The 24,764-nt window shown below is 35.7% G+C and overlaps 4 non-coding genes across 4 annotated transcripts; all 4 read left to right on the top strand.

Moving 5' to 3' along the window:
- The first annotated feature begins 1,120 nt into the window (after positions 1-1,120).
- TRNAI-UAU (transfer RNA isoleucine (anticodon UAU)) lies at positions 1,121-1,213 on the top strand. The gene is given in 2 exon segments: positions 1,121-1,158; positions 1,178-1,213. It is a non-coding gene; the product is annotated as a tRNA-Ile (tRNA).
- Positions 1,214-2,015: 802 nt separating this feature from the next.
- Positions 2,016-2,108, top strand: TRNAI-UAU (transfer RNA isoleucine (anticodon UAU)). Its single transcript is given in 2 exon segments — positions 2,016-2,053; positions 2,073-2,108. It is a non-coding gene; the product is annotated as a tRNA-Ile (tRNA).
- Positions 2,109-11,050: 8,942 nt separating this feature from the next.
- TRNAI-UAU (transfer RNA isoleucine (anticodon UAU)) lies at positions 11,051-11,143 on the top strand. Its single transcript is given in 2 exon segments — positions 11,051-11,088; positions 11,108-11,143. It is a non-coding gene; the product is annotated as a tRNA-Ile (tRNA).
- A 1,709-nt stretch (positions 11,144-12,852) lies between these two features.
- TRNAI-UAU (transfer RNA isoleucine (anticodon UAU)) lies at positions 12,853-12,945 on the top strand. Its single transcript is given in 2 exon segments — positions 12,853-12,890; positions 12,910-12,945. It is a non-coding gene; the product is annotated as a tRNA-Ile (tRNA).
- The last annotated feature ends 11,819 nt before the right edge of the window (positions 12,946-24,764 follow it).

Below are 24,764 nucleotides of genomic sequence, written 5' to 3'. Positions count from 1 at the left end.
CTAAAATATGACATTAATTATGATAACATTGTTGTTGTTGTTGTTGTTTTTTAAACCTTTTTTATCACCGTGGACAGCTTATTCAAGTGCCATCTGGCATGCATGTTCCTTTGTTGCTCATCATTCATCACCAAAAATGATTTTCTTTTTCAATTCTTATGACTGTACTGATTGTATTAAATAAAATCCACATCTAGCATAGCCAATCAATGCTGCAAAGTGCTCCAGTGGCGCAATTGATCAGCGTGCGGTATTTATAAGACAGTATATGTTGAGCAATGCCGAGGTTGTGAGTTCAAGCCTCACCTGGAGCATCTTTGTATACTGTTTTTTTTTCCTTTTCTTATGTCATTAGTCATTGATTATAAACTGCTACCTTAATATTTAATATGATATTACAAAGGATGGAAGAAAGAAAGAAAAACACAAACATGATTGTGCATTTAAGTTGTCAGCACACATCTGCTTTGGTTCAAATGCACTGCATATCTTCCTTCAGCCAGCCAACAAAACAGCAATGGAAAAGATTAACATACTGTTGGTAAAGCAGTTGCATCAAATTGATTTTCTGCAATATAGCATGATAATCCATACTGACAGCTCTGGATAGTACCAGCACATTTCTTGCTGGACTTGGTAATGTAAAAAAACACAGTAAACAGCTTCACTTTTTCCTCAAAAATAAATAATTGACTATTAAAAACCTTACAGTCTTAAATAAGAACATCAGTAAGCACCACTGGCATAATGGATATGTCACTGCCCTCCTAAGCCACGGGGTCCAAGTCCCATATGGGGTGGAAGTCATTACAGCAAGTGTCTCATCACTAGAGTTGATATTTTATCCTTGCTTCAACTGTAAAACAGTCTTGCAGTGTTTAGCTTGTAAAAAATGACCACAGAAGCTAAAATATGACATTAATTATGATAACATTGTTGTTGTTGTTTTTTAAACCTTTTCTATCACCGTGGACAGCTTATTCAAGTGCCATCTGGCATGCATATTCCTTTGATGCTCATCATTTATCACCAAAAATGATTTTCTTTTTCAATTCTTATGACTGTACTGATTGTATTGAATAAAATCCACATCTAGCATAACCAATTAATGCTGCAAAGTGCTCCAGTGGCGCAATTGGTCAGCGCGCGGTATTTATAAGACAATATCTATTGAGAGATGCCGAGGTTGTGAGTTCAAGCCTCACCTGGAGCTTCTTTGTATACTGTTTTTTTTCCTTTTCTTATGTCATTAGTCATTGATTATAAACTGCTACCTTAATATTTAATATGATATTACAAAGGATGGAAGAAAGAAAGAAAAAACACAAACATGATTGTGCATTTAAGTTGTCAGCACACATCTGCTTTGGTTCAAATGCACTGCATATCTTCCTTCAGTCAGCCAACAAAACAGCAATGGAAAAGATTAACATACTGTTGGTAAAGCAGTTGCATCAAATTGATTTTCTGCAATATAGCATGATAATCCATACTGAAAGCTCTGGATAGTACCAGCACATTTCTTGTTGGACTTGGTAATGCAAAGAACACAGTAAACAGCTTCACTTTTTCCTCAAAAATAAATAATTGACTATTAAAAACCTAACAGTCTTAAATAAGAACATCAGTAAGCACCACTGGCATAATGGATAAGTCACTGCCCTCCTAAGCCAGGGGGTCCAAGTCCCATATGGGGTGGAAGTCATTACTGCAAGTGTCTCATCACTAGAGTTGTTATTTTATCCTTGCTTCAACTGTAAAACAGTCTTGCAGTGTTTAGCTTATAAAAAATGACCACAGAAGCTAAAATATGACATTAATTATGATAACATTGATGTTGTTGTTTAAACCTTTTCTATCACCGTGGACCGCTTATTCAAGTGCCATCTGGCATGCATGTTCCTTTGTTGCTCATCATTCATCACCAAAAATGATTTTCTTTTTCAATTCTTATGACTGTACTGATTGTATTGAATAAAATCCACATCTAGCATAACCAATTAATGCTGCAAAGTGCTCCAGTGGCGCAATTGGTCAGCGCGCGGTACTTATAAGACAGTATCTGTTGAGCGATGCCGAGGTTGTGAGTTCAAGCCTCACCTGGAGCTTCTTTGTATACTGTTTTTTTTTCCTTTTCTTATGTCATTAGTCATTGATTATAAACTGCTACCTTAATATTTAATATGATATTACAAAGGATGGAAGAAAGAAAGAAAAAACACAAACATGATGGTGCATTTAAGTTGTCAGCACACATCTGCTTTGGTTCAAATGCACTGCATATCTTCATTCAGTCAGCCAACAAAACAGCAATGGAAAAGATTAACATACTGTTGGTAAAGCTGTTGCATAAAATTGATTTTCTGCAATATAGCATGATAATCCATACTGACAGCTCTGGATAGTACCAGCATATTTCTTGCTGGACTTGGTAATGCAAAGAACACAGTAAACAGCTTCACTTTTTCCTCAAAAATAAATAATTGACTATTAAAAACCTATCAGTCTTAAATAAGAACATCAGTAAGCACCACTGGCATAATGGGTAAGGCACTGTTCTCCTAAGCCAGTGGTTGTGGGTTTAAGTCCCGTCTGAGTTGGAAGTCATTACAGCAACTGTTTCATCACTAGAGTTGATATTTTATCCTTGCTTCAACTGTAAAACAGTCTTGCAGTGTTTAGCTTGTAAAAAATGACCACAGAAGCTAAAATATGACATTAATTATGATAACATTGTTGTTGTTGTTTTTTAAACCTTTTCTATCACAGTGGACAGCTTATTCAAGTGCCATCTGGCATGCATGTTCCTTTGTTGCTCATCATTTATCACCAAAAATGATTTTCTTTTTCAATTCTTATGACTGTACTGATTGTATTGAATAAAATCCACATCTAGCATAACCAGTTAATGCTGCAAAGTGCTCCAGTAGCGCAATTGGTCAGCGTGCGGTACTTATAAGACAGTATCTGTTGAGCAATGAAGAGGTTGTGAGTTCAAGCCTCACCTGGAGCATTTTTGTATACTGTTTTTTTTTCCTTTTCTTATGTCATTAGTCATTGATTATAAACTGCTACCTTAATATTTATTTTGATATTACAAAGGATGGAAGAAAGAAAGAAAAAACACAAACATGATTGTGCATTTAAGTTGTCAGCACACATCTGCTTTGGTTCAAATGCACTGCATATCTTCCTTCAGTCAGCCAACAAAACAGCAATGGAAAAGATTAACATACTGTTGGTAAAGCAGTTGCATCAAATTGATTTTCTGCAATATAGCATGATAATCCATACTGAAAGCTCTGGATAGTACCAGCACATTTCTTGTTGGACTTGGTAATGCAAAGAACACAGTAAACAGCTTCACTTTTTCCTCAAAAATAAATAATTGACTATTAAAAACCTAACAGTCTTAAATAAGAACATCAGTAAGCACCACTGGCATAATGGATAAGGCACTGTTCTCCTAAGCCAGTGGTTGTGGGTTTAAGTCCCGTCTGAGTTGGAAGTCATTACAGCAAGTGTCTCATCACTAGAGTTGATATTTTATCCTTGCTTCAACTGTAAAACAGTCTTGCAGTGTTTAGCTTGTAAAAAATGACCACAGAAGCTAAAATATGACATTAATTATGATAACATTGTTGTTGTTGTTTTTTAAACCTTTTCTATCACCGTGGACAGCTTATTCAAGTGCCATCTGGCATGCATGTTCCTTTGTTGCTCATCATTCATCACCAAAAATGATTTTCTTTTTCAATTCTTATGAATGTACTGATTGTATTGAATAAAATCCACATCTAGCATAACCAATCAATGCTGCAAAGTGCTCCAGTGGCGCTGTTAATCAGCATGCAAAACTTATAAGACAGTATCTGTTGAGCAATGCCGTGGTTGTGAGTTCAAGCCTCATCTGGAACATCTTTGTTTACTGTTTTTTTTCCTTTTCTTATGTCATTAGTCATTGATTATAAACTGCTACCTTAATATTTAATATGATATTACAAAGGATGGAAGAAAGAAAGAAAAAACACAAACATGATTGTGCATTTAAGTTGTCAGCACACATCTGCTTTGGTTCAAATGCACTGCATATCTTCCTTCAGTCAGCCAACAAAACAGCAATGGAAAAGATTAACATACTGTTGGTAAAGCAGTTGCATCAAATTGATTTTCTGCAATATAGCATGATAATCCATACTGACAGCTCTGGATAGTACCAGCACATTTCTTGCTGGACTTGGTAATGCAAAGAACACAGTAAACAGCTTCACTTTTTCACAGAAATAAATAATTGACTATTAAAAACCTATCAGTCTTAAATAAGGACATCAGTAAGCACCACTGGCATAATGGATAAGGCACTGTTCTCCTAAGCCAGTGGTTGTGGGTTTAAGTCCCGTCTGAGTTGGAAGTCATTACAGCAAGTGTCTCATCACTAGAGTTGATATTTTATCCTTGCTTCAACTGTAAAACAGTCTTGCAGTGTTTAGCTTGTAAAAAATGACCACAGAAACTAAAATATGACATTAATTATGATAACATTGTTGTTGTTGTTTTTTAAACCTTTTCTATCACCGTGGACAGCATATTCAAGTGCCATCTGGCATGCATGTTCCTTTGTTGCTCATCATTCATCACCAAAAATTATTTTCTTTTTCAATTCTTATGACTGTACTGATTGTATTGAATAAAATCCACATCTAGCATAACCAATTATTGCTGCAAAGTGCTCCAGTGGCGCAATTGGTCAGCGCGCAGTAATTATAAGACAGTATCTGTTGAGCAATTCCGAGGTTGTGAGTTCAAGCCTCACCTGGAGCATCTTTGTACACTGTTTTTTTTCCTTTTCTTATGTCATTAGTCATTGATTATAAACTGCTACCTTAATATTTAATATGATATTACAAAGGATGGAAGAAAGAAAGAAAGCACACAAACATAATTGTGCATTTAAGTTGTCAGCACACATCTGCTTTGGTTCAAATGCACTGCATATCATCCTGCAGTCAGCCAACAAAACAGCAATGGAAAAGATTAACATACTGTTGGTAAAGCAGTTGCATCAAATTGATTTTCTGCAATATAGCATGATAATCCATACTGACAGCTCTGGATAGTACCAGCACATTTCTTGCTGGACTTGGTAATGCAAAGAACACAGTAAACAGCTTCACTTTTTCCTCAAAAATAAATAATTGACTATTAAAAACCTATCAGTCTTAAATAAGGACATCAGTAAGCACCACTGGCATAATGGATAAGGCACTGTTCTCCTAAGCCAGTGGTTGTGGGTTTAAGTCCCGTCTGAGCTGGAAGTCATTACAGCAAGTGTCTCATCACTAGAGTTGATATTTTATCCTTGCTTCAACTGTAAAACAGTCTTGCAGTGTTTAGCTTGTAAAAAATGACCACAGAAGCTAAAATATGACATTAATTATGATAACATTGTTGTTGCTGTTTTTTAAACCTTTTCTATCACCGTGGACAGCTTATTCAAGTGCCATCTGGCATGCATGTTCCTTTGTTGCTCATCATTTATCACCAAAAATGATTTTCTTTTTCAATTCTTATGACTGTACTGATTGTATTGAATAAAATCCACATCTAGCATAACCAGTTAATGCTGCAAAGTGCTCCAGTGGCGCAATTGGTCAGCACGCGGTACTTATAAGACAGTATCTGTTGAGCAATGAAGAGGTTGTGAGTTCAAGCCTCACCTGGAGCATCTTTGTATACTGTTTTTTTTTCCTTTTCTTATGTCATTAGTCATTGATTATAAACTGCTACCTTAATATTTATTTTGATATTACAAAGGATGGAAGTAAGAAAGAAAAAACACAAACATGATTGTGCATTTAAGTTGTCAGCACACATCTGCTTTGGTTCAAATGCACTGCATATCTTCCTTCAGTCAGCCAACAAAACAGCAATGGAAAAGATTAACATACTGTTGGTAAAGCAGTTGCATCAAATTGATTTTCTGCAATATAGCATGATAATCCATACTGAAAGCTCTGGATAGTACCAGCACATTTCTTGTTGGACTTGGTAATGCAAAGAACACAGTAAACAGCTTCACTTTTTCCTCAAAAATAAATAATTGACTATTAAAAACCTAACACTCTTAAATAAGAACATCAGTAAGCACCACTGGCATAATGGATAAGTCACTGCCCTCCTAAGCCAGGGGGTCCAAGTCCCATATGGGGTGGAAGTCATTACAGCAAGTGTCTCATCACTAGAGTTGATATTTTATCCTTGCTTCAACTGTAAAACAGTCTTGCAGTGTTTAGCTTGTAAAAAATGACCACAGAAGCTAAAATATGACATTAATTATGATAACATTGTTGTTGTTGTTTTTTAAACCTTTTCTATCACCGTGGACAGCTTATTCAAGTGCCATCTGGCATGCATGTACCTTTGTTGCTCATCATTTATCACCAAAAATGTTTTTCTTTTTCAATTCTTATGACTGTACTGATTGTATTGAATAAAATCCACATCTAGCATAACCAATTAATGCTGCAAAGTGCTCCAGTGGCGCAATTGGTCAGCGCGCGGTACTTATAAGATAGTATCTGTTGAGCGATGCCGAGGTTGTGAGTTCAAGCCACACATGGAGCTTCTTTGTATACTGTTTTTTTTCCTTTTCTTATGTCATTAGTCATTGATTATAAACTGCTACCTTAATATTTAATATGATATTACAAAGGATGAAAGAAAGAAAGAAAGCACACAAACATGATTGTGCATTTAAGTTGTCAGCACACATCTGCTTTGGTTCAAATGCACTGCATATCTTCCTTCAGTCAGCCAACAAAACAGCAATGGAAAAGATTAACATACTGTTGGTAAAGCAGTTGCATCAAATTGATTTTCTGCAATATAGCATGATAATCCATACTGACAGCTCTGGATAGTACCAGCACATTTCTTGCTGGACTTGGTAATGCAAAGAACACAGTAAACAGCTTCTCTTTTTAAAAATAAATAAATAATTGACTATTAAAAACCTATCAGTCTTAAATAAGGACATCAGTAAGCACAACTGGCATAATGGATAAGGCACTGTTCTCCTAAGCCAGTGGTTGTGGGTTTAAGTCCCGTCTGAGTTGGAAGTCATTACAGCAAGTGTCTCATCACTAGAGTTGATATTTTATCCTTGCTTCAACTGTAAAACAGTCTTGCAGTGTTTAGCTTGTAAAAAAAGACCACAGAAGCTAAAATATGACATTAATTATGATAACATTGTTGTTGTTGTTGTTTTTTAAACCTTTTCTATCACCGTGGACAGCTTATTCAAGTGCCATCTGGCATGCATGTTCCTTTGTTGCTCATCATTCATCACCAAAAATGATTTTCTTTTTCAATTCTTATGACTGTACTGATTGTATTGAATAAAATCCACATCTAGCATAACCAATTAACGCTGCAAAGTGCTCCAGTGGCGCAATTGGTCAGCGCGCAGTTCTTATAAGACAGTATCTGTTGAGCAATTCCGAGGTTGTGAGTTCAAGCCTCACCTGGAGCATCTTTGTATACTGTTTTTTTTTCCTTTTCTTATGTCATTAGTCATTGATTATAAACTGCTACCTTAATATTTAATATGATATTACAAAGGATGGAAGAAAGAAAGAAAGCACACAAACATGATTGTGCATTTAAGTTGTCAGCACACATCTGCTTTGGTTCAAATGCACTGCATATCTTCCTTCAGTCAGCCAACAAAACAGCAATGGAAAAGATTAACATACTGTTGGTAAAGCAGTTGCATCAAATTGATTTTCTGCAATATAGCATGATAATCCATACTGACAGCTCTGGATAGTACCAGCACATTTCTTGCTGGACTTGGTAATGCAAAGAACACAGTAAACAGCTTCACTTTTTCCTCAAAAATAAATAATTGACTATTAAAAACCTATCAGTCTTAAATAAGGACATCAGTAAGCACCACTGGCATAATGGATAAGGCACTGTTCTCCTAAGCCAGTGGTTGTGGGTTTAAGTCCCGTCTGAGCTGGAAGTCATTACAGCAAGTGTCTCATCACTAGAGTTGATATTTTATCCTTGCTTCAACTGTAAAACAGTCTTGCAGTGTTTAGCTTGTAAAAAATGACCACAGAAGCTAAAATATGACATTAATTAAGATAACATTGTTGTTGTTGTTTTTTAAACCTTTTCTATCACCGTGGACAGCTTATTCAAGTGCCATCTGGCATGCATGTTCCTTTGTTGCTCATCATTTATCACCAAAAATGATTTTCTTTTTCAATTCTTATGACTGTACTGATTGTATTGAATAAAATCCACATCTAGCATAACCAATTAATGCTGAAAAGCACTCCAGTGGCGCAATTAGTCAGCGCACGGTACTTATAAGACAGTATCTGTTGAGCAATGCCGAGGTTGTGAGTTCAAGCCTCACATGGAGCATTTTTGTATACTGTTTTTTTTTCCTTTTCTTATGTCATTAGTCATTGATTATAAACTGCTACCTTAATATTTAATATGATATTACAAAGGATGGAAGAAAGAAAGAAAAAACACAAACATGATTGTGCATTTAAGTTGTCAGCACACATCTGCTTTGGTTCAAATGCACTGCATATCTTCCTTCAGTCAGCCAACAAAACAGCAATGGAAAAGATTAACATACTGTTGGTAAAGCAGTTGCATCAAATTGATTTTCTGCAATATAGCATGATAATCCATACTGAAAGCTCTGGATAGTACCAGCACATTTCTTGTTGGACTTGGTAATGCAAAGAACACAGTAAACAGCTTCACTTTTTCCTCAAAAATAAATAATTGACTATTAAAAACCTAACAGTCTTAAATAAGAACATCAGTAAGCACCACTGGCATAATGGATAAGTCACTGCCCTCCTAAGCCAGGGGGTCCAAGTCCCATATGGGGTGGAAGTCATTACAGCAAGTGTCTCATCACTAGAGTTGATATTTTATCCTTGCTTCAACTGTAAAACAGTCTTGCAGTGTTTAGCTTGTAAAAAATGACCACAGAAGCTAAAATATGACATTAATTATGATAACATTGTTGTTGTTGTTTTTTAAACCTTTTCTATCACCGTGGACAGCTTATTCAAGTGCCATCTGGCATGCATGTTCCTTTGTTGCTCATCATTTATCACCAAAAATGTTTTTCTTTTTCAATTCTTATGACTGTACTGATTGTATTGAATAAAATCCACATCTAGCATAACCAATTAATGCTGCAAAGTGCTCCAGTGGCGCAATTGGTCAGCGCGCGGTACTTATAAGACAGTATCTGTTGAGCGATGCCGAGGTTGTGAGTTCAAGCCACACCTGGAGCTTCTTTGTATACTGTTTTTTTTCCTTTTCTTATGTCATTAGTCATTGATTATAAACTGCTACCTTAATATTTAATATGATATTACAAAGGATGAAAGAAAGAAAGAAAAAACACAAACATGATTGTGCATTTAAGTTGTCAGCACACATCTGCTTTGGTTCAAATGCACTGCATATCTTCCTTCAGTCAGCCAACAAAACAGCAATGGAAAAGATTAACATACTGTTGGTAAAGCAGTTGCATAAAATTGATTTTCTGCAATATAGCATGATAATCCATACTGACAGCTCTGGATAGTACCAGCACATTTCTTGCTGGACTTGGTAATGCAAAGAACACAGTAAACAGCTTCACTTTTTCCTCAAAAATAAATAATTGACTATTAAAAACCTAACAGTCTTAAATAAGAACATCAGTAAGCACCACTGGCATAATGGGTAAGGCACTGTTCTCCTAAGCCAGTGGTTGTGGGTTTAAGTCCCGTCTGAGTTGGAAGTCATTACAGCTAGTGTTTCATCACTAGAGTTGATATTTTATCCTTGCTTCAACTGTAAAACAGTCTTGCAGTGTTTAGCTTGTAAAAAATGACCACAGAAGCTAAAATATGACATTAATTATGATAACATTGTTGTTGTTGTTTTTTAAACCTTTTCTATCACCGTGGACAGCTTATTCAAGTGCCATCTGGCATGCATGTTCCTTTGTTGCTCATCATTTATCACCAAAAATGTTTTTCTTTTTCAATTCTTATGACTGTACTGATTGTATTGAATAAAATCCACATCTAGCATAACCAATTAATGCTGCAAAGTGCTCCAGTGGCGCAATTGGTCAGCGCGCGGTACTTATAAGACAGTATCTGTTGAGCGATGCCGAGGTTGTGAGTTCAAGCCACACCTGGAGCTTCTTTGTATACTGTTTTTTTTCCTTTTCTTATGTCATTAGTCATTGATTATAAACTGCTACCTTAATATTTAATATGATATTACAAAGGATGAAAGAAAGAAAGAAAAAACACAAACATGATTGTGCATTTAAGTTGTCAGCACACATCTGCTTTGGTTCAAATGCACTGCATATCTTCCTTCAGTCAGCCAACAAAACAGCAATGGAAAAGATTAACATACTGTTGGTAAAGCAGTTGCATAAAATTGATTTTCTGCAATATAGCATGATAATCCATACTGACAGCTCTGGATAGTACCAGCACATTTCTTGCTGGACTTGGTAATGCAAAGAACACAGTAAACAGCTTCACTTTTTCCTCAAAAATAAATAATTGACTATTAAAAACCTAACAGTCTTAAATAAGAACATCAGTAAGCACCACTGGCATAATGGGTAAGGCACTGTTCTCCTAAGCCAGTGGTTGTGGGTTTAAGTCCCGTCTGAGTTGGAAGTCATTACAGCTAGTGTTTCATCACTAGAGTTGATATTTTATCCTTGCTTCAACTGTAAAACAGTCTTGCAGTGTTTAGCTTGTAAAAAATGACCACAGAAGCTAAAATATGACATTAATTATGATAACATTGTTGTTGTTGTTTTTTAAACCTTTTCTATCACCGTGGACAGCTTATTCAAGTGCCATCTGGCATGCATGTTCCTTTGTTGCTCATCATTTATCACCAAAAATGATTTTCTTTTTCAATTCTTATGACTGTACTGATTGTATTGAATAAAATCCACATCTAGCATAACCAATTAATGCTGTAAAGTGCTCCAGTGGCGCAATTGGTCAGCGCGCGGTACTTATAAGACAGTATCTGTTGAGCAATGCCGAGGTTGTGAGTTCAAGCCTCACCTGGAGCGTCTTTGTATACTGTTTTTTTTCCTTTTCTTATGTCATTAGTTATTGATTATAAACTGCTACCTTAATATTTAATATGATATTACAAAGGATGGAAGAAAGAAAGAAAAAACATAAACATGATTGTGCATTTAAGTTGTCAGCACACATCTGCTTTGGTTCAAATGCACTGCATATCTTCCTTCAGTCAGCTAAAAAAACAGCAATGGAAAAGATTAACATACTGTTGGTAAAGCAGTTGCATCAAATTGATTTTCTGCAATATAGCATGATAATCCATACTGACAGCTCTGGATAGTACCCGCACATTTCTTGCTGGACTTGGTAATGCAAAGAACACAGTAAACAGCTTCACTTTTTCATCAAAAATAAATAATTGACTATTAAAAAAATAACAGTCTTAAATAAGAACATCAGTAAGCACCACTGGTATAATGGATAAGTCACTGCCCTCCTAAGCCACGGGGTCCAAGTCCCATATGGGGTGGAAGTCATTACAGCAAGTGTCTCATCACTAGAGTTGATATTTTATCCTTGCTTCAACTGTAAAACAGTCTTGCAGTGATTAGCTTGTAAAAAATGACCACAGAAGCTAAAATATGACATTAATTATGATAACATTGTTGTTGTTGTTTTTTAAACCTTTTCTATCACCGTGGACAGCTTATTCAAGTGCCATCTGGCATGCATGTTCCTTTGTTGCTCATCATTTATCACCAAAAATGTTTTTCTTTTTCAATTCTTATGACTGTACTGATTGTATTGAATAAAATCCACATCTAGCATAACCAATTAATGCTGCAAAGTGCTCCAGTGGCGCAATTGGTCAGCGCGCGGTTCTTATAAGACAGTATCTCTTGAGTGATGCCGAGGTTGTGAGTTCAAGCCACACCTGGAGCTTCTTTGTATACTGTTTTTTTTCCTTTTCTTATGTCATTAGTCATTGATTATAAACTGCTACCTTAATATTTAATATGATATTACAAAGGATGAAAGAAAGAAAGAAAAAACACAAACATGATTGTGCATTTAAGTTGTCAGCACACATCTGCTTTGGTTCAAATGCACTGCATATCTTCATTCAGTCAGCCAACAAAACAGCAATGGAAAAGATTAACATACTGTTGGTAAAGCAGTTGCATAAAATTGATTTTCTGCAATATAGCATGATAATCCATACTGACAGCTCTGGATAGTACCAGCACATTTCTTGCTGGACTTGGTAATGCAAAGAACACAGTAAACAGCTTCACTTTTTCCTCAAAAATAAATAATTGACTATTAAAAACCTATCAGTCATAAATAAGAACATCAGTAAGCACCACTGGCATAATGGGTAAGGCACTGTTCTCCTAAGCCAGTGGTTGTGGGTTTAAGTCCCGTCTGAGTTGGAAGTCATTACAGCAAGTGTTTCATCACTAGAGTTGATATTTTATCCTTGCTTCAACTGTAAAACAGTCTTGCAGTGTTTAGCTTGTAAAAAATGACCACAGAAGCTAAAATATGACATTAATTATGATAACATTGTTGTTGTTGTTTTTTAAACCTTTTCTATCACCGTGGACAGCTTATTCAAGTGCCATCTGGCATGCATGTTCCTTTGTTGCTCATCATTTATCACCAAAAATGATTTTCTTTTTCAATTCTTATGACTGTACTGATTGTATTGAATAAAATCCACATCTAGCATAACCAACTAATGCTGCAAAGTGCTCCAGTGGCGCAATTGGTCAGCGCACGGTTCTTATAAGACAGAATCTGTTGAGCAATGCCGAGGTTGTGAGTTCAAGCCTCACCTGGAGCATATTGTATTTTTTTCCTTTTCTTATGTCATTAGTCATTGATTATAAACTGCTACCTTAATATTTATTTTGATATTACAAAGGATGGAAGAAAGAAAGAAAAAACACAAACATGATTGTGCATTTAAGTTGTCAGCACACATCTGCTTTGGTTCAAATGCACTGCATATCTTCCTTCAGTCAGCCAACAAAACAGCAATGGAAAAGATTAACATACTGTTGGTAAAGCAGTTGCATCAAATTGATTTTCTGCAATATAGCATGATAATTCATACTGACAGCTCTGGATAGTAACAGCACATTTCTTGCTGGACTTGGTAATGCAAAGAACACAGTAAACAGCTTCACTTTTTTTCAAAAATAAATAATTGACTATTAAAAACCTATCAGTCTTAAATAAGGACATCAGTAAGCACCACTGGCATAATGGATAAGGCACTGTTCTCCTAAGCCAGTGGTTGTGGGTTTAAGTCCCGTCTGAGTTGGAAGTCATTACAGCAAGTGTCTCATCACTAGAGTTGATATATTATCCTTGCTTCAACTGTAAAACAGTCTTGCAGTGTTTAGCTTGTAAAAAATGACCACAGAAGCTAAAATATGACATTAATTATGATAACATTGTTGTTGTTGTTTTTTAAACCTTTTCTATCACCGTGGACAGCTTATTCAAGTGCCATCTGGCATGCATGTTCCTTTGTTGCTCATCATTCATCACCAAAAATGATTTTCTTTTTCAATTCTTATGAATGTACTGATTGTATTGAATAAAATCCACATCTAGCATAACCAATCAACGCTGCAAAGTGCTCCAGTGGCGCAGTTGGTCAGCGCGCAAAACTTTTAAGACAGTATCTGTTGAGCAATGCCGTGGTTGTGAGTTCAAGCCTCATCTGGAACATCTTTGTTTACTGTTTTTTTTCCTTTTCTTATGTCATTAGTCATTGATTATAAACTGCTACCTTAATATTTAATATGATATTACAAAGGATGGAAGAAAGAAAGAAAAAACAAACACAAACATGATTGTGCATTTAAGTTGTCAGCACACATCTGCTTTGGTTCAAATGCACTGCATATCTTCCTTCAGTCAGCCAACAAAACAGCAATGGAAAAGATTAACATACTGTTGGTAAAGCAGTTGCATCAAATTGATTTTCTGCAATATAGCATGATAATCCATACTGACAGCTCTGGATAGTACCAGCACATTTCTTGCTGGACTTGGTAATGCAAAGAACACAGTAAACAGCTTCACTTTTTCTCAGAAATAAATAATTGACTATTAAAAACCTATCAGTCTTAAATAAGGACATCAGTAAGCACAACTGGCATAATGGATAAAGCACTGTTCTCCTAAGCCAGTGGTTGTGGGTTTAAGTCCCGTCTGAGTTGGAAGTCATTACAGCAAGTGTCTCATCACTAGAGTTGATATTTTATCCTTGCTTCAACTGTAAAACAGTCTTGCAGTGTTTAGCTTGTAAAAAAAGACCACAGAAGCTAAAATATGACATTAATTATGATAACATTGTTGTTGTTGTTTTTTAAACCATTTCTATCACCGTGGACAGCTTATTCAAGTGCCATCTGGCATGCATGTTCCTTTGTTGCTCATCATTCATCACCAAAAATGATTTTCTTTTTCAATTCTTATGACTGTACTGATTGTATTGAATAAAATCCACATCTAGCATAACCAATTAATGCTGCAAAGTGCTCCAGTGGCGCAATTGGTCAGCGCGCAGTACTTATAAAACAGTATCTGTTGAGCAATTCCGAGGTTGTGAGTTCAAGCCTCACCTGGAGCATCTTTGTATACTGTTTTTTTTTCCTTTTCTTATGTCATTAGTCATTGATTATAAACTGCTACCTTAATATTTAATATGATATTACAAAGGATGGAAGAAAGAAAGAAAGAAAGCACACAAACATGATTGTGCATTTAAGTTGTCAGCACACATCTGCTTTGGTTCAAATGCACTGCATATCTTCCTTCAGTCAGCCAACAAAACAGCAATGGAAAAGATTAACATACTGTTGGTAAAGCAGTTGCATCAAATTGATTTTCTGCAATATAGCATGATAATCCATACTGACAGCTCTGGATAGTACCAGCACATTTCTTGCTGGACTTGGTAATGCAAAGAACACAGTAAACAGCTTCACTTTTTCCTCAAAAATAAATAATTGACTATTAAAAACCTATCAGTCTTAAATAAGGACATCAGTAAGCACCACTGGCATAATGGATAAGGCACTGTTCTCCTAAGCCAGTGGTTGTGGGTTTAAGTCCCGTCTGAGCTGGAAGTCATTACAGCAAGTGTCTCATCACTAGAGTTGATATTTTATACTTGCTTCAACTGTAAAACAGTCTTGCAGTGTTTAGCTTGTAAAAAATGACCACAGATGCTAAAATATGACATTAATTATGATAACATTGTTGTTGTTGTTTTTTAAACCTTTTCTATCACCGTGGACAGCTTATTCAAGTACCATCTGGCATGCATGTTCCTTTGTTGCTCATCATTCATCACCAAAAATGATTTTCTTTTTCAATTCTTATGAATGTACTGATTGTATTGAATAAAATCCACATCAAGCATAACCAATTAATGCTGCAAAGTGCTCCAGTGGCGCAATTGGTCAGCGCGCGGTACTTTTAAGACAGTATCTGTTGAGCAATGCCGAGGTTGTGAGTTCAAGCCTCACATGGAGCATCTTTGTATACTGTTTTTTTCCATTTCTTGTCATTAGTCATTGATTATAAACTGCTACCTTAATATTTAATATGATATTACAAAGGATGGAAGAAAGAAAGAAAAAACACAAACATGATTGTGCATTTAAGTTGTCAGCACACATCTGCTTTGGTTCAAATGCACTGCATATCTTCCTTCAGTCAGCCAACAAAACAGCAATGGAAAAGATTAACATACTGTTGGTAAAGCAGTTGCATCAAATTGATTTTCTGCAATATAGCATGATAATTCATACTGACAGCTCTGGATAGTAACAGCACATTTCTTGCTGGACTTGGTAATGCAAAGAACACAGTAAACAGCTTCACTTTTTTTCAAAAATAAATAATTGACTATTAAAAACCTATCAGTCTTAAATAAGGACATCAGTAAGCACCACTGGCATAATGGATAAGGCACTGTTCTCCTAAGCCAGTGGTTGTGGGTTTAAGTCCCGTCTGAGCAGGAAGTCATTACAGCAAGTGTCTCATCACTAGAGTTGATATTTTATCCTTGCTTCAACTGTAAAACAGTCTTGCAGTGTTTAGCTTGTAAAAAATGACCACAGAAGCTAAAATATGACATTAATTATGATAACATTGTTGTTGTTGATTTTTAAACCTTTTCTATCACCGTGGACAGCTTATTCAAGTGCCATCTGGCATGCATGTTCCTTTGTTGCTCATCATTCATCACCAAAAATGATTTTCTTTTTCAATTCTTATGAATGTACTGATTGTATTGAATAAAATCCTCATCTAGCATAACCAATCAATGCTGCAAAGTGCTCCAGTGGCGCAATTGGTCAGCGCGCGAAACTTATAAGACAGTATCTGTTGAGCAATGCCAAGGTTGTGAGTTCAAGCCTCACCTGGAGCATCTTTGTATACTGTTTTTTTTCCTTTTCTTATGTCAATAGTCATTGATTATAAACTGCTACCTTAATATTTAATATGATATTACAAAGGATGGAAGAAAGAAAGAAAAAACACAAACATGATTGTGCATTTAAGTTGTCAGCACACATCTGCTTTGGTTCAAATGCACTGCATATCTTCCTTCAGTCAGCCAACAAAACAGCAATGGAAAAGATTAACATACTGTTGGTAAAGCAGTTGCATCAAATTGATTTTCTGCAATATAGCATGATAATCCATACTGACAGCTCTGGATAGTACCAGCACATTTCTTGCTGGACTTGGTAATGCAAAGAACACAGTAAACAACTTCACTTTTTTTCAAAAATAAAAAATTGACTATTAAAACCTATCAGTCTTAAATAAGGACATCAGTAAGCACCACTGGCATAATAGATAAGGCACTGTTCTCCTAAGCCAGTGGTTGTGGGTTTAAGTCCCGTCTGAGTTGGAAGTCATTACAGCAAGTGTCTCATCACTAGAGTTGATATTTTATCCTTGCTTCAACTGTAAAACAGTCTTGCAGTGTTTAGCTTGTAAAAAATGACCACAGATGCTAAAATATGACATTAATTATGATAACATTGTTGTTGTTGTTTTTTAAACCTTTTCTATCACCGTGGACAGCTTATTCAAGTACCATCTGGCATGCATGTTCCTTTGTTGCTCATCATTCATCACCAAAAATGATTTTCTTTTTCAATTCTTATGAATGTACTGATTGTATTGAATAAAATCCACATCTAGCATAACCAATTAATGCTGCAAAGTGCTCCAGTGGCGCAATTGGTCAGCGCGCGGTACTTATAAGACAGTATCTGTTGAGCAATGCCGAGGTTGTGAGTTCAAGCCTCACATAGAGCATCTTTGTATACTGTTTTTTTCCATTTCTTGTCATTAGTCATTGATTATAAACTGCTACCTTAATATTTAATATGATATTACAAAGGATGGAAGAAAGAAAGAAAAAACACAAACATGATTGTGCATTTAAGTTGTCAGCACACATCTGCTTTGGTTCAAATGCACTGCATATCTTCCTTCAGTCAGCCAACAAAACAGCAATGGAAAAGATTAACATACTGTTGGTAAAGCAGTTGCATCAAATTGATTTTCTGCAATATAGCATGATAATCCATACTGACAGCTCTGGATAGTACCAGCACATTTCTTGCTGGACTTGGTAATGCAAAGAACACAGTAAACAACTTCACTTTTTTTCAAAAATAAAAAATTGACTATTAAAAACCTATTATTTTTAAATAAGGACATCAGTAAGCACCACTGGCATAATGGATAAGGCACTGTTCTCCTAAGCCAGTGGTTGTGGGTTTAAGTCCCGTCTGAGTTGGAAGTCATTACAGCAAGTGTCTCATCACTAGAGTTGATATTTTATCCTTGCTTCAACTGTAAAACAGTCTTGCAGTGTTTAGCTTGTAAAAAATGACCACAGATGCTAAAATATGACATTAATTATGATAACATTGTTGTTGTTGTTTTTTAAACCTTTTCTATCACCGTGGACAGCTTATTCAAGTGCCATCTGGCATGCATGTTCCTTTGTTGCTCATCATTCATCACCAAAAATGATTTTCTTTTTCAATTCTTATGAATGTACTGATTGTATTGAATAAAATCCACATCTAGCATAACCAATTAATGCTGCAAAGTGCTCCAGTGGCGCAATTTGTCAGCGCGCGGTACTTATAAGACATTATCTGTTGAGCAATGCCGAGGTAGTGAGTTCAAGCCTCACATGGAGCATCTCTGTATACTGTTTTTTTCCATTTCTTGTCATTAGTCATTGATTATAAACTGCTACCTTAATATTTAATATGATATTACAAAGGACGGAAGAAAGAAAGAAAAAACACAAACATGATTGTGCATTTAAGTTGTCAGCACACATCTGCTTTGGTTCAAATGCACTGCATATCTTCCTTCAGTCAGCCAACAAAACAGCAATGGAAAAGATTAACATACTGTTGGTAAAGCAGTTGCATCAAATTGATTTTCTGCAATAAAGCATGATAATCCATACTGACAGCTCTGGATAGTACCAGCACATTTCTTGCTGGACTTGGTAATGCAAAGAACACAGTAAACAGCTTCACTTTTTTTCAAAAATAAATAATTGACTATTAAAAACCTATCAGTCTTAAATAAGGACATCAGTAAGCACCACTGGCATAATGGATAAGGCACTGTTCTCCTAAGCCAGTGGTTGTTGGTTTAAGTCCCGTCTGAGTTGGAAGTCATTACAGCAAGTGTCTCATCACTAGAGTTGATATTTTATCCTTGCTTCAACTGTAAAACAGTCTTGCAGTGTTTAGCTTGTAAAAAATGACCACAGAAGCTAAAATATGACATTAAATATGATAACATTGTTGTTGTTGTTTTTTAAACCTTTTCTATCACCGTGGACAGCTTATTCAAGTGCCATCTGGCATGCATGTTCCTTTGTTGCTCATCATTCATCACCAAAAATGATTTTCTTTTTCAATTCTTATGAATGTACTGATTGTATTGAATAAAATCCACATCTCGCATAACCAGATAATGCTGCAAAATGCTCCAGTGGTGCAGTTGGTCAGCGCGCAAAACTTATAAGACAGTATCTGTTGAGCAATGCCGAGGTTGTGAGTTCAAGCCTCACCTGGAGCATCTTTGTATACTGTTTTTTTTTCCTTTTCTTATGTCATTAGTCATTGATTATAAACTGCTACCTTAATATTTAATATGATATTACAAAGGATGGAAGAAAGAAAGAAAAAACACAAACATGATTGTGCATTTAAGTTGTCAGCACACATCTGCTTTGGTTCAAATGCACTGCATATCTTCCTTCAGTCAGCCAACAAAACAGCAATGGAAAAGATTAACATACTGTTGGTAAAGCAGTTGCATCAAATTGATTTTCTGCAATATAGCATGATAATCCATACTGACAGCTCTGGATAGTACCAGCACATTTCTTGCTGGACTTGGTAATGCAAAGAACACAGTAAACAGCTTCACTTTTTTTCAAAAATAAAAAATTGACTATTATAAACCTATCAGTCTTAAATAAGGACATCAGTAAGCACCACTGGCATAATGGATAAGGCACTGTTCTCCTAAGCCAGTGGTTGTGGGTTTAAGTCCTGTCTGAGTTGGAAGTCATTACAGCAAGTGTCTCATCACTAGAGTTGATATTTTATCCTTGCTTCAACTGTAAAACAGTCTTGCAGTGTTTAGCTTGTAAAAAATGACCATAGAAGCTAAAATATGACATTAATTATGATAACATTGTTGTTGTTGTTTTTTAAACCTTTTCTATCACCGTGGACAGCTTATTCAAGTGCCATCCCATCTGGCATGCATGTTCCTTTGTTGCTCATCATTCATCACCAAAAATTATTTTCTTTTTCAATTCTTATGAATGTACTGATTGTATTGAATAAAATCCACATCTAGCATAACCAATTAATGCTGCAAAGTGCTCCAGTGGTGCAATTGGTCAGCGCGCGAAACTTATAAGACAGTATCTGTTGAGCAATGCCGAGGTTGTGAATTCAAGCCTTACATGGAGCATCTTTGTATACTGTTTTTTTCCATTTCTTGTCATTATTCATTGATTATAAACTGCTACTTTAATATTTAATATGATATTACAAAGGATGGAAGAAAGAAAGAAAAAACACAAACATGATTGTGCATTTAAGTTGTCAGCACACATCTGCTTTGGTTCAAATGCACTGCATATCTTCCTTCAGTCAGCCAACAAAACAGCAATGGAAAAGATTAACATACTGTTGGTAAAGCAGTTGCATCAAATTGATTTTCTGCAATATAGCATGATAATCCATACTGACAGCTCTGGATAGTACCAGCACATTTCTTGCTGGACTTGGTAATGCAAAGAACACAGTAAACAACTTCACTTTTTTTCAAAAATAAAAAATTGACTATTAAAACCTATCAGTCTTAAATAAGAACATCAGTAAGCACCACTGGCATAATGGATAAGGCATTGTTCTCCTAAGCCAGTGGTTGTTGGTTTAAGTCCCGTCTGAGTTGGAAGTCATTACAGCAAGTGTCTCATCACTAGAGTTGATATTTTATCCTTGCTTCAACTGTAAAACAGTCTTGCAGTGTTTAGCTTGTAAAAAATGACCACAGATGCTAAAATATGACATTAATTATGATAACATTGTTGTTGTTGTTTTTTAAACCTTTTCTATCACCGTGGACAGCTTATTCAAGTGCCATCTGGCATGCATGTTCCTTTGTTGCTCATCATTCATCACCAAAAATGATTTTCTTTTTTAATTCTTATGAATGTACTGATTGTATTGAATAAAATCCACATCTAGCATAACCAATTAACGCTGCAAAGTGCTCCAGTGGCGCAATTTGTCAGCGCGCGGTACTTATAAGACAGTATCTGTAGAGCAATGCTGAGGTTGTGAGTTCAAGCCTCACATGGAGCATCTTTGTATACTGTTTTTTCCATTTCTTGTCATTAGTCATTGATTATAAACAGCTACCTTAATATTTAATATGATATTACAAAGGATGGAAGAAAGAAAGAAAAAACACAAACATGATTGTGCATTTAAGTTGTCAGCACACATCTGCTTTGGTTCAAATGCACTGCATATCTTCCTTCAGTCAGCCAACAAAACAGCAATGGAAAAGATTAACATACTGTTGGTAAAGCAGTTGCATCAAATTGATTTTCTGCAATATAACATGATAATTCATACTGACAGCTCTGGATAGTACCAGCACATTTCTTGCTGGACTTGGTAATGCAAATAACACAGTAAACAGCTTCACTTTTTTTCAAAAATAAATAATTGACTATTAAAAACCTATCAGTCTTAAATAAGGACATCAGTAAGCACCACTGGCATAATGGATAAGGCACTGTTCTCCTAAGCCAGTGGTTGTGGGTTTAAGTCCCGTCTGAGTTGGAAGTCATTACAGCAAGTGTCTCATCACTAGAGTTGATATTTTATCCTTGCTTCAACTGTAAAACAGTCTTGCAGTGTTTAGCTTGTAAAAAATGACCACAGATGCTAAAATATGACATTAATTATGATAACATTGTTGTTGTTGTTTTTTAAACCTTTTCTGTCACAGTGGACAGCTTATTCAAGTGCCATCTGGCATGCATGTTCCTTTGTTGCTCATCATTTATCACCAAAAATGATTTTCTTTTTCAATTCATATGAATGTACTGATTGTATTGAATAAAATCCACATCTAGCATAACCAATTAATGCTGCAAAGTGCTCCAGTGGCGCAATTGGTCAGCACGTGGTACTTATAAGACAGTGTCTGTTGAGCAATGCCGAGGTTGTGAGTTCAAGCCTCACATGGAGTATCTTTGTATACTGTTTTTTTTCCTTTTCTTATGTCAATAGTCCTTGATTATAAACTGCTACCTTAATATTTAATATGATATTACAAAGGATGAAAGAAAGAAAGTAAAAACACAAACATGATTGTGCATTTAAGTTGTCAGCACACATCTGCTTTGGTTCAAATGCACTGCATATCTTCCTTCAGTCAGCCAACAAAACAGCAATGGAAAAGATTAACATACTGTTGGTAAAGCAGTTGCATCAAATTGATTTTCTGCAATATAGTATGATAATCCATACTGACAGCTCTGGATAGTACCAGCACATTTCTTGCTGGACTTGGTAATGCAAAGAACACAGTAAACAACTTCACTTTTTTTCAAAAATAAAAAATTGACTATTAAAACCTATCAGTCTTAAATAAAGACATCAGTAAGCACCACTGGCATAATGGATAAGGCACTGTTCTCCTAAGCAAGTGGTTGTGGGTTTAAGTCCCGTCTGAGTTGGAAGTCATTACAGCAAGTGTCTCATCACTAGAGTTGATATTTTATCCTTGCTTCAACTGTAAAACAGTCTTGCAGTGTTTAGCTTGTAAAAAATGACCACAGATGCTAAAATATGACATTAATTATGATAACATTGTTGTTGTTGTTTTTTAAACCTTTTCTATCACCGTGGACAGCTTATTCAAGTGCCATCTGGCATGCATGTTCCTTTGTTGCTCATCATTCATCACCAAAAATGATTTTCTTTTTCAATTCTTATGAATGTACTGATTGTATTGAATAAAATCCACATCTAGCATAACCAATTAATGCGGCAAAGTGCTCCAGTGGCGCAATTGGTCAGCGCGCGGTACTTATAAGACAGTATCTGTTGAGCACTGCCGAGGTTGTGAGTTCAAGCCTCACATGGAGCATCTTTGTATACTGTTTTTTTCCATTTCTTGTCATTAGTCATTGATTATAAACTGCTACCTTAATATTTAATATGATATTACAAAGGATGGAAGAAAGAAAGAAAAAACACAAACATGATTGTGCATTTAAGTTGTCAGCACATATCTGCTTTGGTTCAAATGCACTGCATATCTTACTTCAGTCAGCCAACAAAACAGCAATGGAAAAGATTAACATACTGTTGGTAAAGCAGTTGCATCAAATTGATTTTCTGCAATATAGCATGATAATTCATACTGACAGCTCTGGATAGTACCAGCACATTTCTTGCTGGACTTGGTAATGCAAAGAACACAGTAAACAGCTTCACTTTTTTTCAAAAATAAATAATTGACTATTAAAAACCTATCAGTCTTAAATAAGGACATCAGTAAGCACCACTGGCATAATGGATAAGGCACTGTTCTCCTAAGCGAGTGGTTGTGGGTTTAAGTCCCATCTGAGTTGGAAGTCATTACAGCAAGTGTCTCATCACTAGAGTTGATATTTTATCCTTGCTTCAACTGTAAAACAGTCTTGCAGTGTTTAGCTTGTAAAAGATGACCACAGAAGCTAAAATATGACATTAAATATGATAACATTGTTGTTGTTGTTTTTAAACCTTTTCTATCACCGTGGACAGCTTATTCAAGTGCCATCTGGCATGCATGTTCCTTTGTTGCTCATCATTCATCACCAAAAATGATTTTCTTTTTCAATTCTTATGAATGTACTGATTGTATTGAATAAAATCCACATCTAGCATAACCAATTAAAGCTGCAAAGTGCTCCAGTGGCGCAGTTGGTCAGCGCACAAAACTTATAAGACAGTATCTGTTGAGCAATGCCGAGGTTGTGAGTTCAAGCCTCACCTGGAGTATCTTTGTATACTGTTTTTTTTCCTTTTCTTATGTCATTAGTCATTGATTATAAACTGCTACCTTAATATTTAATATGATATTACAAAGGATGAAAGAAAGAAAGAAAAAACACAAACATGATTGTGCATTTAAGTTGTCAGCACACATCTGCTTTGGTTCAAATGCACTGCATATCTTCCTTCAGTCAGCCAACAAAACAGCAATGGAAAAGATTAACATACTGTTGGTAAAGCAGTTGCATCAAATTGATTTTCTGCAATATAGCATGATAATCCATACTGACAGCTCTGGATAGTACCAGCACATTTCTTGCTGGACTTGGTAATGCAAAGAACACAGTAAACAACTTCACTTTTTTTCAAAAATAAATAATTGACTATTAAAAACCTATCAGTCTTAAATAAGGACATCAGTAAGCACCACTGGCATAATGGATAAGGCACTGTTCTCCTAAGCCAGTGGTTGTGGGTTTAAGTCTCGTCTGAGTTGGAAGTCATTACAGCAAGTGTCTCATCACTAGAGTTGATATTTTATCCTTGCTTCAACTGTAAAACAGTCTTGCAGTGTTTAGCTTGTAAAAAATTACCACAGAAGCTGAAATATGACTTTAATTATGATAACATTGTTGTTGTTGTTTTTTAAACCTTTTCTATCACCGTGGACAGCTTATTCAAGTGCCATCTGGCATGCATGTTCCTTTGTTGCTCATCATTCATCACCAAAAATGATTTTCTTTTTCAATTCTTATGAATGTACTGATTGTATTGAATAAAATCCACATCTAGCATAACCAATTAAGGCTGCAAAGTGCTCCAGTGGCGCAATTGGTCAGCACGTGAAACTTATAAGACAGTATCTGTTGAGCAATGCCGAGGTTGTGAGTTCAAGCCTCACCTGGAGCATCTTTGTATACTGTTTTTTTTTCCTTTTCTTATGTCATTAGTCATTGATTATAAACTGCTACCTTAATATTTAATATGATATTAAAAAGGATGG

This window comes from Pseudophryne corroboree, unplaced genomic scaffold (assembly GCF_028390025.1).
Source record: "Pseudophryne corroboree isolate aPseCor3 unplaced genomic scaffold, aPseCor3.hap2 scaffold_1671, whole genome shotgun sequence".
In the NCBI taxonomy this organism is placed as follows: Eukaryota; Metazoa; Chordata; class Amphibia; order Anura; family Myobatrachidae; genus Pseudophryne; species Pseudophryne corroboree.
This window is presented reverse-complemented; position numbering and strand designations above follow the sequence as displayed.